Source organism: Capra hircus, chromosome 2 (assembly GCF_001704415.2).
Source record: "Capra hircus breed San Clemente chromosome 2, ASM170441v1, whole genome shotgun sequence".
Lineage (NCBI taxonomy): Eukaryota > Metazoa > Chordata > Mammalia > Artiodactyla > Bovidae > Capra > Capra hircus.
In genome coordinates this window covers 118,986,361-119,002,753 of record NC_030809.1, presented here as the reverse complement: position 1 = coordinate 119,002,753, position 16,393 = coordinate 118,986,361, and the positions used below count along the sequence as shown (strand labels likewise).

Below are 16,393 nucleotides of genomic sequence, written 5' to 3'. Positions count from 1 at the left end.
TGGGCAGAGGTGGGGCTCTGAGTAGCAGTTATTGGCAGAGGCAGTGCCCTGAGAGGCGAGGGTGACCCAGTGAGAGGGTGTAGAGGGCCACCAGCAGAAAACCAATGGTAGAACACAAACATCCACACCCACAGAATCAGAAGAGGAAGAGGAAGCCTCAGAGAAAGGGCAACTCGAATCGAGAGACCAGCGGAGGCCAGGAGAGTCATGTCCCAGAAGGCAGAGCTAAAGAGAAGTTAAAGAAGGAAAGAGGGAGAGAGCAAGAAAGCAAAGAGCTCCTGGGCAAAACGCGTTTGTCTCTCTTATCAACCTGCCTCCTTAACCTGCTTCCTGCCCATCCTCCGTTCTTACCCAGCTCTTCTGCACCATAAGAGAAGATGATGGTTCTTTGTTTCTGTCCATATAAGTGTTAATGATTTCTGCCATTCAAAAAGAAAATTTCCACTATGTGCAAGTATAACTCTATATTAGCTCCTTTTAGTATCACTTCCATCTATTTTGTTTATAGGTTTTGTGGCTTTTAATGGTATTTTCCTGTAAGCAGCTATATAATTAATTTGACTCTAATGCGAGTGTTGCAATGGTTCTTATTTTTGTGGTTATCCAGCAGATTTTACCATTGTTTACTAAGGGATATTTTTCAGTCCACTCTGCTCCTTGTGCAGGATGAATAAATACCTTGCTCAGAGACAAATAGAAATAGTTTAGATTCTGCTTCTATGAAATTTCTGCTTTGTTGTTTGCACTAAGAGAACTCCTAACAATTTTAGAAGGATAAACAGAGAAGTTCATTTTTATTGTACCGCATTCTGAGCAAGGACAATGCTGCGTGTCCAATTTGTATCAGCTTTGGTCTATATTTAATCCACAAAAAGGTGCAGTGCTTTTTTCCCTGAGTAGATTGTGGTGTAGCTGTGTTCTATCCACTGCCTAATACAGTTTATATGTAAAAGTCAAACCCCTTAACCTAGGCAAGGGTAGTATTTCTATAAAGGACCTTCATTTTATTAATTTGTATTTTGTGCATTTGGGGCTTCCCTCGTGGTACAGTGGTAAAGAATCTGCCTGCCAGTGGAGGAGAGGCAGGTTCAATCCCTGGGTCAGGAAGATCCCCTGGAGAAGAAAATGGCAACCCACTTCAGTATGCTTGAAGGGAGAATCCCACGGACAGAGGAGCCTGGCGGGCTCAGTCCTTGAGGTCACAAAAGAGTCAGACACGATTGAGCAACTAAACAACAAATTTGCACATTTACCCTGGGGAAAGGCTTTGTTATCAATCTTAAAGATCATTAAGTGATTTTTAAAATCATTCCTTTGGGTTTATAAGGACACAGATATAAGTAAAAAGTAGGTAAGATGGATCTGATAACAATGCTATACTTTTTATCAAGTGAATGTTAGATTTCATTATAAACTTTCTTTTCTATGGCATTTGGTGAGTTTGTTTTGACTGTTTCTTTTCTGTCTGAAGAAACTGAAACATAAAGAAATTAAATATTTTATTCAAAGTCATATAGACATTAGCTCTGGGTGACCTTGGTACTGCTGACACAACTTGGTTTTCCTCCAAGCTTATTTAAAATATTGATGGAGCCCTTGAAAGCTTTCTCATTTGTATTTCTTTTTTTCCTTACATAGTATTGAGTTCTATTTTTGTAACTTCAAATATTCACACAGCACAGTTGTGAAAAAGTTCAAAATTAGCTTTCTTAAATTTGGCTTTAAACCTAAATTTTGAATTTTTAAAAAGGACCCAGCTATATAGCATATGATACAGCTAATGAGTAATGAAGAGTGATATCCATTAGTACTGAGAAAACTGATATAATTTACTTTTAAGTTTTCTTTTTTTTTTTTTTTCAAGAACTGAACCCATCCTTTAGAGGTTGTTTGTTTTTGTTTATATTTTTCCTGGTAGCTGCTACCTTTACAAAGGTTGGCATATCAATTTGACATTTATCCTTGCAAAAATAAAAAATAAAAATTATATTTTTTATCTGAGTGCTATTGCTTAAAATTTTTACTCCTGGTATTTATAGCCCACATAGAAACTTGAAGATTGATAAAAGACTTTAACTCAAATATAGTGATAAGTATTAATTTCTGGTATAGATATACTATAAGTTGCATGTGTAAAGTCTGAGAAGATATATTAGAAAAGAATATGAATTAGTCACATTTTCTTTGTCTATAAAGGATCAACACTTACTGGGTTAACATCAATGTTTGAGGGCAAAACCTTGAAATATTGACTAAATCTAAATCCTTGCTATAATATTTGAGACAACCCCAAGTCAAATATAATTTTAGAAATTCAGACACACTGTCATTTACTGAGCTGTCCTGGGAAATTTTATGATGGCTGTTTTAGACAAATGATTATCTTTGGCAGAGGAAATATAAATGAGAGCCTCATTGAAGAATCTCCTTTCTCATGCCATAATTGGATACCAGATGATGTTCACATAGGTCATACCAGATCACCAGTAAAGACAGGCAAGGGAAAATAGGAAGGAAAGCAGGTATGGAATCACACAAAGGGGAAAGAAGGACCAGGAAAGCTGAGAGGGAGCAGCAGCGGCAAGGAGGGGATCAGGCAAGCCTGCCCTGGCCTCCCATTCGTGAGGCCTCAGATAAGAATATAGATTGAGGCCCACCTATGTCTATCATAAAGTTAAAGATCAAGCCACTGAGCTGCTAAATGAAGTATATTCTGTCCTCCTACCTTCACAAATGTATATGCATAAAAACCTGAGAAGACCAGGTATTATTTTAGAATTCCCGACGTGCCAAAGTTCTTTACCAGAACATGGGAGCGTGAAGTGGCTCTGGAGTGTTCACACCACAGTTTCCATGGCCAAGCTCCATCTGCATTTCCTGAAAATGAATCTCCATGTCCTGAAAGCAGCCATCCAGAGGCCACCTCTTGGGGTGGCCTCCACAAGGCCAGAGCGTGGACATATGGAATCCCAGGTGCCCAGCATGTGGCCTAGAAGAGGCAGTGGGCGAGCGTAGGCTCCACCTGGGCTCGTCTCCTTGCCTCACAGACTTGGGAGAAGCTTGGCCGGAGAGGTTGTGTCTGAGGCTGATGTAAGCAGGAGATGACCTGGGTTTATTCCAGTACATATACACTCCTGCTGTATACATCTGTGAGGGGGTAGCATTGGCAAGGACTATCTAATCCTGTATTCTTAAAACTCCGTTCAAGTATATAAACATACTTTAAAGGTCATAGATATATATTTCCTATGTAACCTTTTAATTGTCTATATAAGACCACGTGACTCTGTTCTGTTATATTCTGGGAAGCAGTTTAGTGCCTAAGAGCGTAGTCTTTCAAGCTAAAACAAGGCTCTGAGTTGTGCGTTGGTTTGAATCCTGTGTTGTCCCTTTCCTGGTGTGGAGCCCTGGGCAGAATGCTTCATCTGCTGAGTAGAGGTAATAAAATCTTCCGCTAGGATTGTAGTGAAAGTACATAAGGTTAAAGTCTTTAAAAGGCTTAGATCAAGTAAGTGCTCAATAGATCACAGTGCTGTCATCATCGTCATAATCACTGTCATTATTTTTACAGCTGTTATTTCTCACAGTGTGTAACTATTGAGATGACCTTGGGCAAGTCATGTAACCTCTCAGAACGTCAATTTCTTCATACATAAAATGAGGTCTTTGGAGCAGAGGATACCTAAGGTTCTGTCCAGTTAAGACAAGGGACTTTTTGGAGTTCTTTCTTCTTCAGTTTACATTAAACCTGAACTTGACCTCCAGGCTACATTGTAAATTGTTAACAGATGCTATCTATTCTGCATATAATATCGCGATATAATCTATTTTAAATAACCTGATATTGAAAATGTGAATCTTTTGTAAAATCTGCAAAACCCTGGATTCAGTGTATAGTTGTGAAACAAATACTTGTGACTCATTGTAGCATTCCTTTATTCACTGGCTCTTCTTTAAAAATCACATTTGATTTACAAGAGACATTGAGTTTCCCTGTAACTTTTCAGGAACATATGCAGATATTTTAAATTTCTTTGAATCACAGAAGCCTTTGAGAATTGATTAGCTCTGATTCCATTCTCCCAAAAAGGAGCATGGTTACAAATATTTGCATGTAATTTTTGGAGAGGGGGATCCATGGATCCTAGTTTAAGAATCTCTGGCATAAAGCCAAAATAAGAACAAAATGGAATGTGCTAAGGACATTGGAAGAACTTTTGAAATTGGACCTAAAGACACCTGGCACTTTCCAGGATGAGGGCAAGAGAGGACTAACATTTATTAAAGGCATCCTCCATGACAGACATTGTGCTAAGCATTTTATGTGTGTTATGTTGTTCTTCCCTTTCCAAATGTAAAAAAGATAGGTATTATTTCTGATGAGAAAATTGAGGTTCAGATAACACGCAGTTCTCCAAAGTCACATTGCTAGTAAGTAGCAGAAGCAAAATCTGAACTGGAGTCTGACTCTAAAGCTACTGTGTATGCTCATTCACTTCAGTCTTGTCTGACTCTTTGCAACTCCATGGACTGTAGCCTGCCAGGCTCCGCTGTCCATGGGATTTTCCTGACAAGAATACTGGAGTGGGTTGCTATGCGGTCCTCCAGGGGATCTTCCCAACCCAGAGATCAAACCTGCGTCTCCTGTGTCAGTGCATCGCACGTGGATTCTTGACCCACTGAGCTATCAGGGAAGCCCAGCACCATGATAAGGCCCTAAATTCCTTCACATCTCTCCCCAAGCTCCTAAATCTTTGTGAATGAGAAGATCACAAAAATGCAGAGATTTGTCTTCCTTGGTGAACGTGTTAGAAGGGAACTCCCTAAAACAGCTCCATGTTGACAGCCAATTCTTCCCTCTCCCATGCTTCTGTGCTGGCTCATTGGAGCTAGGCTGACTTGCAGGAGTGCTGAGCTGCTATTGAGAAGGGGTGGGGCCTGTGAAGAGCTGGGCATTCTCTTGACTGGATGTGACTCAAAAGTTCTGATCCCCTACGTGCCCCAGCAAAGGTTTCAGCTGACATCCTGTAAAAGAGTTGTCAGCCCAAGAGCAGAGAAGTGGCCTGTCAGACTCAAAATGTCCCACTTGCCAAGTCTCACGTGAGAAAAGTGAAGACAGGCCCCATTTGGAAAAGAAGAGCTGCTTTCCAAGAGATTTATTACATAAGGGCCATGTTGCAAAACATGTGCAATGCTGAGTAGACTCAACTCCTCCTTGATTCATTCACATTTCACAAGAGAGCTAATTAATCTCTTTAAAGCAGAGGGCATAGATGGCGGAATAAATGACAGGCCTTATATGAATGCCAAAACAACCTGAGGCTTATTGGAATCCTGCCTTGTTTCTGTAACCTGGGGTTGAACTTTCTTCATAAACAGCCTGACCCTATACTGTGGAGAAATCACTGAGATTTGTACACTTAAAATCTTTATGTATCAGGGTGAGATCTATATCCTCATTTCTAACCTGTCAAAATAGAACATTCTCGGTAAGGTAAAAAGTACACTGGCAAATCCATTTTTGGTTTCAAGTCATTTTAAGATAGGCTGTCTTATCACCTCTGACTTCACAGTATGTCCTAGAAAATCATGCTGTTCTCGCAGTGATACTAGAAGCACAGTGCGATTTGGTATTTTATTTATTTAGATTTTCCTTATGATTTTCCACATGATATGGAATTGCTTCATGAAATCGCTTGCTGCTAAGCATTTCAGAACTTTATTTGGCAGTAATGAGAAAAAAAAAAACTATACTTTAAAATGTTTGGGAGTGAAATGGGCATAGTTAGAAGTAGCCGACATCTAATATGTTATTTTTCTGACTTGGCATGTATGGTACAAGAGATTTTCTACTAGTGTAAAGAAGGTACCTCCTCTTTACATCAGTGAGGCCACATAGCTTAGTGGTTAAAATACCAACTCTGGAATCAGACTCAGACGGTCTGAGTCCCAGCTATGCTGCTCACCTGCTTTGTGACCTTAAGCGAGACCCTTTAACTAGGATGGCTACCATCCATCTCTCTTACATAGTCTCCATATCAATCAGTGGGTCCCCTAATATTTGTGGACTGAGGATCCTTGTGTACCAATAAATGGAATGTGTACCAAGTATTTGGTAGATTAAATAAATGCCATGTCTCACACATATCCAACATATTCTTGCCAAATGTGTGTCAGCCCTGCGGTGATAATGAAATATGGGCAGACCTTGTTTTATTGCACTTGGCTTTATTGTGCTTCAAACATAATATTGTTTTCACAAATTGAAGGTTTGTGGCAGCCCTGTGTCAAGCAAGTCTGTCCATGCCATTTGCCCAATAGCATTTGCTTACTTTGTGTCTCTGTGCCACATTTTGGTACTTCTCACAATATGTCAATCTTCTTAAATTATTATTACAAGTTATTATGATGACCTGTGATCAGTGATCTTCGATGTCACCACTGTGACTCACTGAAGGCCCAGGTGATGGTTTGCATTTTTTAGGACTAAAGTATTTTTAATTAAGGTATATACATTTGCTTCTTCAGACATAAGACTTTCACACTTAATAGACTAAATATAGTGTAAACATAACTTGTATATGCATTGGGAAACCCAAAAAAAATCATGTGACTCACTTTATTGAGAAATTTGCTTTATTGTGGTAGCCTGGAGTTCAACCTGCTGTATCTCTGAAGAACGTCTGTGCCTTTATTTAAATGTTACTGACTTCATGATAGTATTGCATATAATCAATGAATACTAAGGGGAAAATGTGGTAATAATATGTGAGGAGTTCTTCAAATCATTTGGTTCTTGAAAAGAGTGATCATAGTTGAAAAGGCTAGAAAAATATAGCCGCTCATTCATTTAAGATATGTATTGAATGCCTACCGCAGGCCTGGCACTGCTCTAGAAGCTGGGAATAGAGCACCCAGAATACAGCTGTTGCTCTCATGGAGACTATATTCTAGTGAAAGGAGACACTGAACCAGCACACAAATAGGATGAGATAATCTTAGAGACATAAGTGAGTGGAGTCAATAGAACAGCGTAATAGAGGGAAGGCCTTGCTGAAGTCCTCAGTTGTGTGTCTGCTGCATTGAGACATAATTGAGTTGGGAGAAGAGGGCTCCACACTGAGAGAACAGAAGAGGCAGAAGCCTGAGATAAGAATGAGTTTGCCATGTTTGGGAAAGAGAACGGAAGTTTAGAGATGGGGGAGGGGGTGGTAAAGAGAGGTGATACAGGTTGGTTTTAGAAATAAATTGGGGCTTAATCGTACAGTAACTACAGGCCATGGTAAGGTGTTTATTTTATTCAAAGTGCAGTGAGGAACCATTATGCACTAGAGTAACACAGTTTGTAGTTTTAAATGTTTGTGTGGCTGTTGCGTAGAGAGCCAAGTGCAGGCATACCTAAGTTGTCTCAGAAAGATCTGTTAAGAGCCCTTAGTTGCAGTCCAGATAGATGTTGATGACTTGGACTAGAATGAGGCAGTGACATGTAGAAAGATTTGCAGTACATGCTGGAGGTAGGAATAACAAAGCTTGTTAATAGTTTGGATGAAGTTAGTGAGTAAAAGGAAGAACCAAGAAATCAAATGCAGTCAGCCCTCCATATCCCTGGGTTCCACATCTGTGGATTCAACCAACCACTGATCAGAAATATTCTTAAAAAAAAAACAAATTACAGAAAGTTCCAAAAAGCAGAATTTGAATTTGTTGTGGGCTGTCAACTATTTACATAGCATTTACATTGTATTAGATTTTATAAGTAATCTAGAGATGATTCAAAGTTTACAGGAGGGTGTACACACAGGTTATATGAGAATAGTACAGCATTTTATAAAGAGTACCCATGGATTTTGGTATCAAGCAGAGCAGGTACCAAGAGACAGCTATATTTTAAGGTCTTGCTAATGTCCTGTCTTCACAATGAAACTGTCTGCAGCCATTCTAACCCCTGTTTGTCTCTCCTTTCTGTATCAGAGTTGTTTTTTTGAGCTCATAATCAGCTCCAGGTGCTTAGGATACATTGTTGTTCAGTCACTAAGTCCTGTCCAACTCTTTGCGATCCCATGGACTGCAGCACACCAGTCTTCCCTGACCTTCACTGTCTCCTGGAGTTTGCTCAAACTCCTGTCTATTGAGTTGGTGACGCTATCTAACCATCTCTTCTTCTGCTGCCTCTTCTCCTTTTACCTTCAGTTTTTCCCAGCATCAGTGTCCTTCCCAATGAGTCAGCTCTTCACATCAGGTGACCAAAATGTTGGAACTTCACCTTCAGCATCAGTCCTTCCAATGAATATTCAGGGTTGACTTCATTTAGGATGGACCAGTTTGATCCCCTTGTAAACAGAACAAAGACCCGTGCCCTGTATCTCTTCTGTACTACTTCTCTATCAGCGCCTGTAATTAACACTAAATTTTTTTGTGTCTTTGCATTAGTCTAATTATTTCAGATACATTATCTTTGCTTTCCAAATAGACAGTCAACTTCTTAAGGACCAGGGACCCCAAGAACATCTAGCTCAGTGCTGGAGGGAGCAAAAAGGAAGAGTGAAAATGTGTCTTTTTTCATAGGCAACTTCTTGTTTATAAGCTGCCTACTTTAAATAAATTTGTGGAAATCCAAAATTGCCATTCAGACAATTGGAAAAGCAATCATTTTTCCATTAAAAAGGAATTATTTACTCACTCAAGAGTTAACTTAAAATAACTGACTCCCCTAATGAATGTAATTAAAAGTTTGTTAACAGGTCATTATGTATTTGTTAGGAGATGTGGTAAAGGAACTGAAGCTAGAGTATCAGGGGCCACAGTCAATTTTAAATTATGTGAAATGAAGACAAAGGAGCTGAAATTTAGAGCTGTAAGTAAAAAAGAAAATACGTTCTGATTTCTAAAAATTCAAACGTATAGGCGAATTTATAGAGAGGACTTCCATTTTCTAAATATACAGTATATAATTGACAGTTAAAAATTATCTCTAACCAGATCACATTCATTCTAGCAATGAAGGTTAATCATTTGAATACACAAGAAAACTGGCTTTTGGTTACAGCTTTCTGAGTAAAAGAATGAAACAAAATTCATGGTTTTCTATTTTGCATGGAAGAATGAGCATTTTCATAAACACAGGATAGTAACTGTTTTTCAAAACTCCTTATAATATTGAGGGCATTGAGTTTCTATTGCTGGTGTAATATTCTAACACCTCTGTGGGTTAATCAACCTTTTGAGGACTATCCCAGGAATCCAGTGACCATTTATCACTTTGTTTCTATGAAAAATGCTTCTGCATTCTAGAATACTAACTAAACCCAAGGTCAGGAACACACCCCAGTTATTAGGAATCCTCTTATTTCTGCAATTTTCATAATCCATTTACTCTTTGGAGACCATCATAATTATCAGTGAGAAAGAAAACTTTTAATCAGGTGGTATACAGTAGCACAGTTCTTATAATGAGAATGTAGAAGGCAGTGGCACCCCACTCCAGCACTCTCGCCTGGAAAATCCCATAGATGGAGGAGCCTGGTGGGTCGCAGTCCATGGGGTCGCTAAGAGTCGGACACGACTGAGCAACTTCACTTTCACTTTTCACTTTCATGCATTGGAGAAGGAAATGGCAACCCACTCCAGTGTTCTTGCCTGGAGAATCCCAGGGACGGGGGAGCCTCATGGGCTGCCATCTATGGGGTCGCACAGAGTCGGACACAACTGAAGCGACTTAGCAGCAGCAGCAGCAGGTATTCCTTTCACCTCATTCATTCATTTAACACATTTATTGAGTGCTTCTGTGAGTCAAGTCTGCTCTCTAACCAAGAAGAGCTTATAGCTCCTTGGGGAAGAGGACGCATGTACAATAGAATGTCTTAAATACCGTTAGGAAAGTGTAGATGAAATGTATTGCAGGTTCAGAGGAGAGCAAGATATTTCCTTATATGGAAGTGGGAAGACTTCCTGAAAGAGAGAGTATTTAAAATGCCACTTGAAAATGGAGAGAATTTGAAAGGGGACAGTGAAGAAAGGGCATCTGGGGAAGCGTGGCAGCATAAACAACACAACAGAACTAAGAAAGTGTGTTTGTACAAGAACAGGTCAGTGTTTCATACAGTGAATACTTCTGGAGCAATTACCAGGTATAAGACACTGCCTGAGGAGCCAGAGATAGAAAGAAAACTAAGACTTAGTGTTTGTCCTTAAAGAATAGTTCAGTTTAACATTAAAAGTGTGAGTAAGGAATTGGTTTTCAGTTAAGCTTGCGGATGCCGATGAATGCTGAACTGAGGTGCTGGGACTGTATTCTGCAGCAATGGCTTTATGGGTGATGATAGTAATGCTTATTATTCACTAAGTCCTTCAGGGTTCTTTGCACTTTAAGAATTTACATGCATTAGTTCCTTCTGGTCTCCTCATGAGATATGATTACTATTTTATTCCTACTTGGCCGCTGAGAAAACTGGGGCTTAGCCAGTTAATTAATTCCTTTAATGTTGCCAGCTGGTAAGTAGCAGAGTAGGGATTTGAACAGGTGTATTGGATTTCAAAGCCCATAACTCACTGAATTGAGTCATGGAAGATATTTGAATAGAAAAATGATTGATTTGAACTACCCTTCTTAAGAATTCAGTTGACTCAGTGGGACCACAATGATTAAAGGATTGTACTAGTGAATAGCTTATAAAAACCTAAATGGAGGTATTAAGTAATAGGTATAAAAAGGGGAAGGAAGTGAGAGAGGTCATAAAGATAACTACTTAATTCAGGAGCAGTGAAGAGGAAAAAGTCAAATACAGCCTCAAGTTTTAGCATCTGTGGTACCTGGAAGACTCATGGTGCCAGGCGGTAAAATAAAGACCACAAAAGGAGAAAAATATCTTGGGGAGGTAATGGGGATTTGTGAAGTGAAGGAATAGTAAAAAAAAAAAAAAGAAAGCAAGCAAGAAAGAAAAAGTGAAAATGGAAGTGTGTAGGCTCCTCTAAAAGAAGTTAAAAATTAAGGGGAAAGAGAGTAGTTGGTAGACTAAGCAGCTAACAAGAAACGAGGGATGTCTTTGTTTTTCTTAAGAATGGAATGACTAAAGAAAAATGGCGACTGATGAGCTAAGATCTTGGAATCGCTGAGGCTGCATTAACTCTAGGGCACAAACAGTGGGTTAGCAGATGAGGGATCCTTGGTGCCTCCTTCAGATTCATGCAGACTCTTCCAGTCCTTTAGATCACCACTGAAACACTATCTCTGTGTTAATAAATAAGTCTGTATGTCTCCCATGGGCTTTCCTGGTGGCTCAGTGGTAAAGAATCCGCCTGCCAAGCATGAGATGTGTGTTTGATCCCTGGGCCGAGGCAATCCCCTGGAGAAGGAAACGGCAGCCTCTCGAAGTATTCTCATCTGGGAAATTTCCATGGACAGAGGAGCCTGGCAGACACAGTCCAAGGGGTCACAAAAGAGTTGGACACTACTCAGTGACTAAACAGCAATCTCTCCTATAGTTTTCCCTATCTCTTTCTCCTATTGCTTTTGGTACCTACTTGCATGGATCAGTGGATCTAAAACGTCAGAGTGCTTCCAGATCACTTGGAGGGCCAGTTAGAACACAGACTGCTAGATCCCACACCAAGAGTTTGTGACTCTGCAGGTCTGGGATGAAGTCAGGATTTGCTCTGTTTACAAATTCTCAGATGATACTGATGTTGCTGATCTAGGGACCACATTTTGTATTACGACTGAACTAAATTAAGGACCTCTGAGAGGTACACATAAAGAATTTGGGGAACCTTACAGTGGACTAGTGTGCAAGATCTAGAAAAATACTCTTACGAATCAGGTATGATTTGTTGTTGTTCACTCATTCAGTCGTGTCTAACTCTTTGTGACCCCCATGGACTGTAGCACGCCAGGCTTCCCTGTTCTTCACTATCTCCTGGAGTTTGCTCAAACTCATGTCCACTGAGTCAATAATGCCATCCAACCACCTCATCCTCTGTCACCCCCTTCTCCTCCTGCCCTCAATCTTTCCCAGCATCAGAGTCTTTTCCAGTGAGTCAGCTCTTCTCATCAGGTGGCCAAAGTATTGGAGCTTCAGCTTCAGCATCAGTCTTTCCAATGAATATTCAGGGTTAATTTCCTCTAGGATTGACTGGTTTGATCTCCTTGCAGTCCAAGGGACTCTCAAGAGTCTTCTCCAGCACCACAGTTCAAAAGTATCAGTTCTTCAGTGCTCAGCCTTCTTCATGGTCCAACTCTCACATCCATACCTGACTGGAAAAACCCTAGCTTTGGCTATAGGGACCTTGGTTGGCAAAGCGATGTCTCTGCTTTTGAATACACTGTCAGGCATGATTTAAGACTAGGCAGAAAAAGATTGAAATACTTTGTCTAGCTTCATGAAAGAAAAATAATTTAAATGAAGTATCAACATAATTGCTACAAGTAAAGAGGTTTCTTAGGAGAGGTATATCATAAAATAAAAAATAAAGTGAAAACCACAGCAGTGACTATAATTTTATTTTAATCATGAAGAACTAAGTATTATATGAGTAAGAAGTCCACAATTATTATTTAGGGGAAAGTAAGTGTAGAGCTAGCATACTGTGTTCCATTTAGAGTCCTATGTTGTTGTTATTCATAACAACTGAGGCCAGGAGATATGTGCCATTTCTAAGAGCTGGTTTTATAATTACCAACTTGGTTGCCGTGTCTAATTATTCCCTTGGGTTTACCTATCCCTGATAGTTACCGTGCAAATCTGACTTAAGCAGATCCACCAGATCTCTGAATTTGGGTAGGTGTAATTTGTTCTGTACATCATTACTAAAGTGTTCGCCATGGTTGGCAAGTGTGCTACAAGTTGCACAATGAAAGGTGCAAAATCCTTCCTGACGTTTGCAAACATCAGTCATTTTTAGTTTCTTTCATTCAGCCGAATGCTCACTAAGCTAACGAAACAGTATCAATGACCATCACCTTGCTGCTGCTGCTGCTAAGTCGCTTCAGTCGTGTCTGACTCTGTGTGACCCCATAGACGGCAGCCTACCAGGCTCCCCCGTCCCTGGGATTCTCCAGGCAAGAACACTGGAGTGGGTTGCCATTTCCTTCTCCAATGCATGAAAGTGAAAAGCCAAAGTGAAGTTGCTCAGTCGTGTCCGACTCTTAGCGACCCCATGGACTGCAGCCTACCAGGTTCCTTCGTCCATGGGATTTTCCAGACAAGAGTACTGGAGTGGGGTGCTGAGGCAAAACAACCATTTGGTCATAGCCAAAGTGTGTAACCTGGACGTATCAGAGGTCTTATTCTTCTGATCATGTGGTCAGAGGTCACTAGAGGGAGAATAGAATTAGTTAGATATATGAATAAATATATCATTTTATTTCCAAGCCTACACAACTGTTAATTTCATTATAATAATTCTCCCATATAAGTGAAATTAGATTTTTTAGTTGAAATGCATAAATATCCCTATTAATGACACCCACATCAAATTATCTGCTTTAGTCTTTTTAAATTATACATTGTGAATATTTAATTTAAACCTAAAATTCCACAGAAAAGAAAACAAATTTTCTAGGTCTAATGGTATGCAAATAAATTATTCAGGACTGGCAGAATATAAATAAGGTTCATATTTTGAGAACACTTACCTTTTTTAAATAAAAAGCAATTTCAAAATAAAGATTTAGTTGCCCACCTAGAAAAGAAAAATAAAAAACAGTCCTTTCAAGTCAGACTGATACTAAAAATTCCAAATTGTTACAATAAGTACATATTCTAAGAGAATTAAATTGCTTTGTTGGAAAGGATAGGTGGGTGTCAGATTATTTGGTTTAATTTTTACCATAGCAAAGCGGTAGTTACTGAGTAGCTGGGAGATACTCAGAAAAATTACAGGAAAGAAAGTAAGTGTCAGTCTTTTAGGATATATTTGGTTCAGTGTCGTCAGAAGATAGTCTGCCCTCTCCCTGGAATCAAGTTGCAAACACTACCCTCAATAGTAATTAGAGCTAAGCGGCAATTACAGGACGTATGATTTGTTCAGACGCACTGTGTGTTGGCTGTTTCCTAGCACCATATTTCATGGGAGCACAGGTTGAAATGATGGAATTATTTATCTCTCAGTCTACTACCTCGTACAGTGCTCGAGTGCAGAAGTGAACGTGAATTGTAATCTTAAAAACCAAGGTAAGCATTGCTGACTGATCTGCCTTTCCACCTTTGGGAACTTTCTCATGAAAAGTATGACCAAAAAATGTAAAACAGTTAACACCAACTTTAGAAAAGGAAAAATGTATCCGAATTAGAGTAATGTGCTAATTTTGTTACTCCTCCAACCAACATCACCCTGGCTTATCTAACTTGTTGTATTTAAATTGTGCAGGGTCACTTTGATAAGTAAAATAAAGATGTGACAGACTTCCCACACTTCCTTTGTGCTGATGAACTAGGCTTGCTTTTTCTTTTGAAGTTGGTTTCACATTTTTACTAGGTAAAAATATGATGCATATTATAAGTATGTTAGAACCCTTTCTCTCTCTCTTTCCTATTCTCTTCAAGAAGTATATTTAAGCAGATGATTGTGCATGCTCAAGAATTCACATTGAGGTTGATAGAATAGTGTCTGGTAGCCTGTAATAAAATTGAGTAACGTGAGTGATTTGTACAGTTGTCACATGATTTTTATGATAGGCACATTTCAAACTTTTAATGTTCCATCTCGTTTAAGTATAAACTCAATGGCTTCATGCTTATTTAGACCATTGGGCATAGCAATCTCTCTGGAAACCAGGTAAGTTTAACTCCTCAAGAGGCACTATTGTCTGTCATGAGAATAAATGTATTTTGTATGGATACAGTAGACATTTGTGAAATTCTCTTTTTTATTCTAATATTATCACTTCACTCCGCCTCACCTAAAAAATCCTTTTTCTTTCAATTTCGTCATTTTTTAAACATGAATTTGGTGGGAGGAAGGTGTTTTTATCTCATTGTCCCCAGTGGGATTTCAAGTGGTTTGGGAAATAGTGAAAGAGCATCAGCTTCTTCTATTCTACCTCACTGGTAGATTAGGGGGATAAACACTGAGGGTTCGATAGACTCTTGCTAAAGAATGAGTAGATTAAGACCAATGTGCATTAATCTTTCCAAGGTCCTAGAGACCCTGTGTTATGGGAACTCTTAGTAGATTCTATTGCTCAGTGTCCCTTTTACTAATATGTTAGTACCTGACTTAGGAAGAAAATTTTTTCTAACTCTGGGTCCACAATTGGCTTCATTTTGTATATTTGCTTTGTCATGGAATTATTTATCCTTGAGGATCATTTTCTCATCAGGAAAACATGGGATACTTTAATCCATGTAACAGTTTATAAGTCTACTTAATATACTTAAAAGTACTTTGTCCCTCTCAATGAAAAGTTATAGTATTTGTATAACCCAAGGCACATGGTGAATTTCTGTAAAAATGTATCATTAAATTCTGTGTTAGATTTAAGTTCTTAACTTGCCCCATTCTGTCATGTGGGTGGCAGGTAACATCATGTGCGCACATATAAAAAAATCCTCAGTTGTTGCAACTGACATGACGGCTTTTGACATAGTTGGAGATACAGCCTTAATTGTTTTGTCTTGTTATGGGGACAAATTCATCCTGATATTGGCAAAATCTTGCTATTAATCTTTTGATTTATAGAAGCAAATATTGAAAATGAAATTAATATGCTTCAGCTACAAAATAAGGCAATTGACAAATTTTATGAGCTCTTTCTAGTTTTCTAGCAGTATTGCGGTGAGAGAGAGAGAGACAGATATGAAAGAGAGAGATAGGCACATACACACGCAGAGACAGAGACAGAAAATTTCAGAGACATTAGAGAGCTAAGAGAGACGTGAGAGGCAGAAAAGATAAACAGATGGGATGGGGGTGAGAGACAGAGCAAAGTCAGATAAGAGAACAACAGAGGAAGTGGGTGTTAGAGAAAAAAGACTCAAGTCAATCAAGGTTTGGAAATAGAGATTGTGCAATTCGGGAACTTTGGATTCTTTTGCATTTTCTTTAACTAAAATTTCAACATGCTTTGTCATATTAAATGCATAGAGCACCAGATCCATTGTTAGGAAGGTTTACTTTCCATTTGTGTCCTTTAGAGCAAAGGGAGCTTTAAAAGGCTGTTTGAAGTTCAGAAGAGACCAGGAGTCAAAACAAATATTCTCCTAAAAGAAAATATTTCCATTCCTTTGTTGCCTTAGAAAGCAAATCATCGAAAAGGAAAATGATGAGCCCTGTGATTAAATTCCCTACTTTCCGTGTGGCTCCTTATTAACAGAGCGTTATGTCTTTGACTTTCGGTGTTCACTGGGGGAGTGAGGAGTCATTTGGGAAGCCAGAAAGAAATTCCAAAGAATGAAAG

The 16,393-nt window shown here is 39.1% G+C and overlaps 1 protein-coding gene across 3 annotated transcripts in view; it reads left to right on the top strand.

The window, feature by feature from the left end:
* Positions 1-16,393, top strand: part of ZNF385B (zinc finger protein 385B) — a 480,906-nt gene that overhangs the window by 352,692 nt on the left and 111,821 nt on the right. Inside the window, exon 1 of one of the 3 annotated variants that reach the window (XM_018065272.1) lies at positions 13,980-14,168. The exons of the other annotated variants lie outside the window; for them this stretch is intronic. The gene's annotated coding sequence lies outside the window, so the exon portion shown is untranslated. Of the gene's footprint in view, positions 1-13,979; positions 14,169-16,393 lie in introns of those variants that run through there. 3 annotated transcript variants of the gene reach the window in all.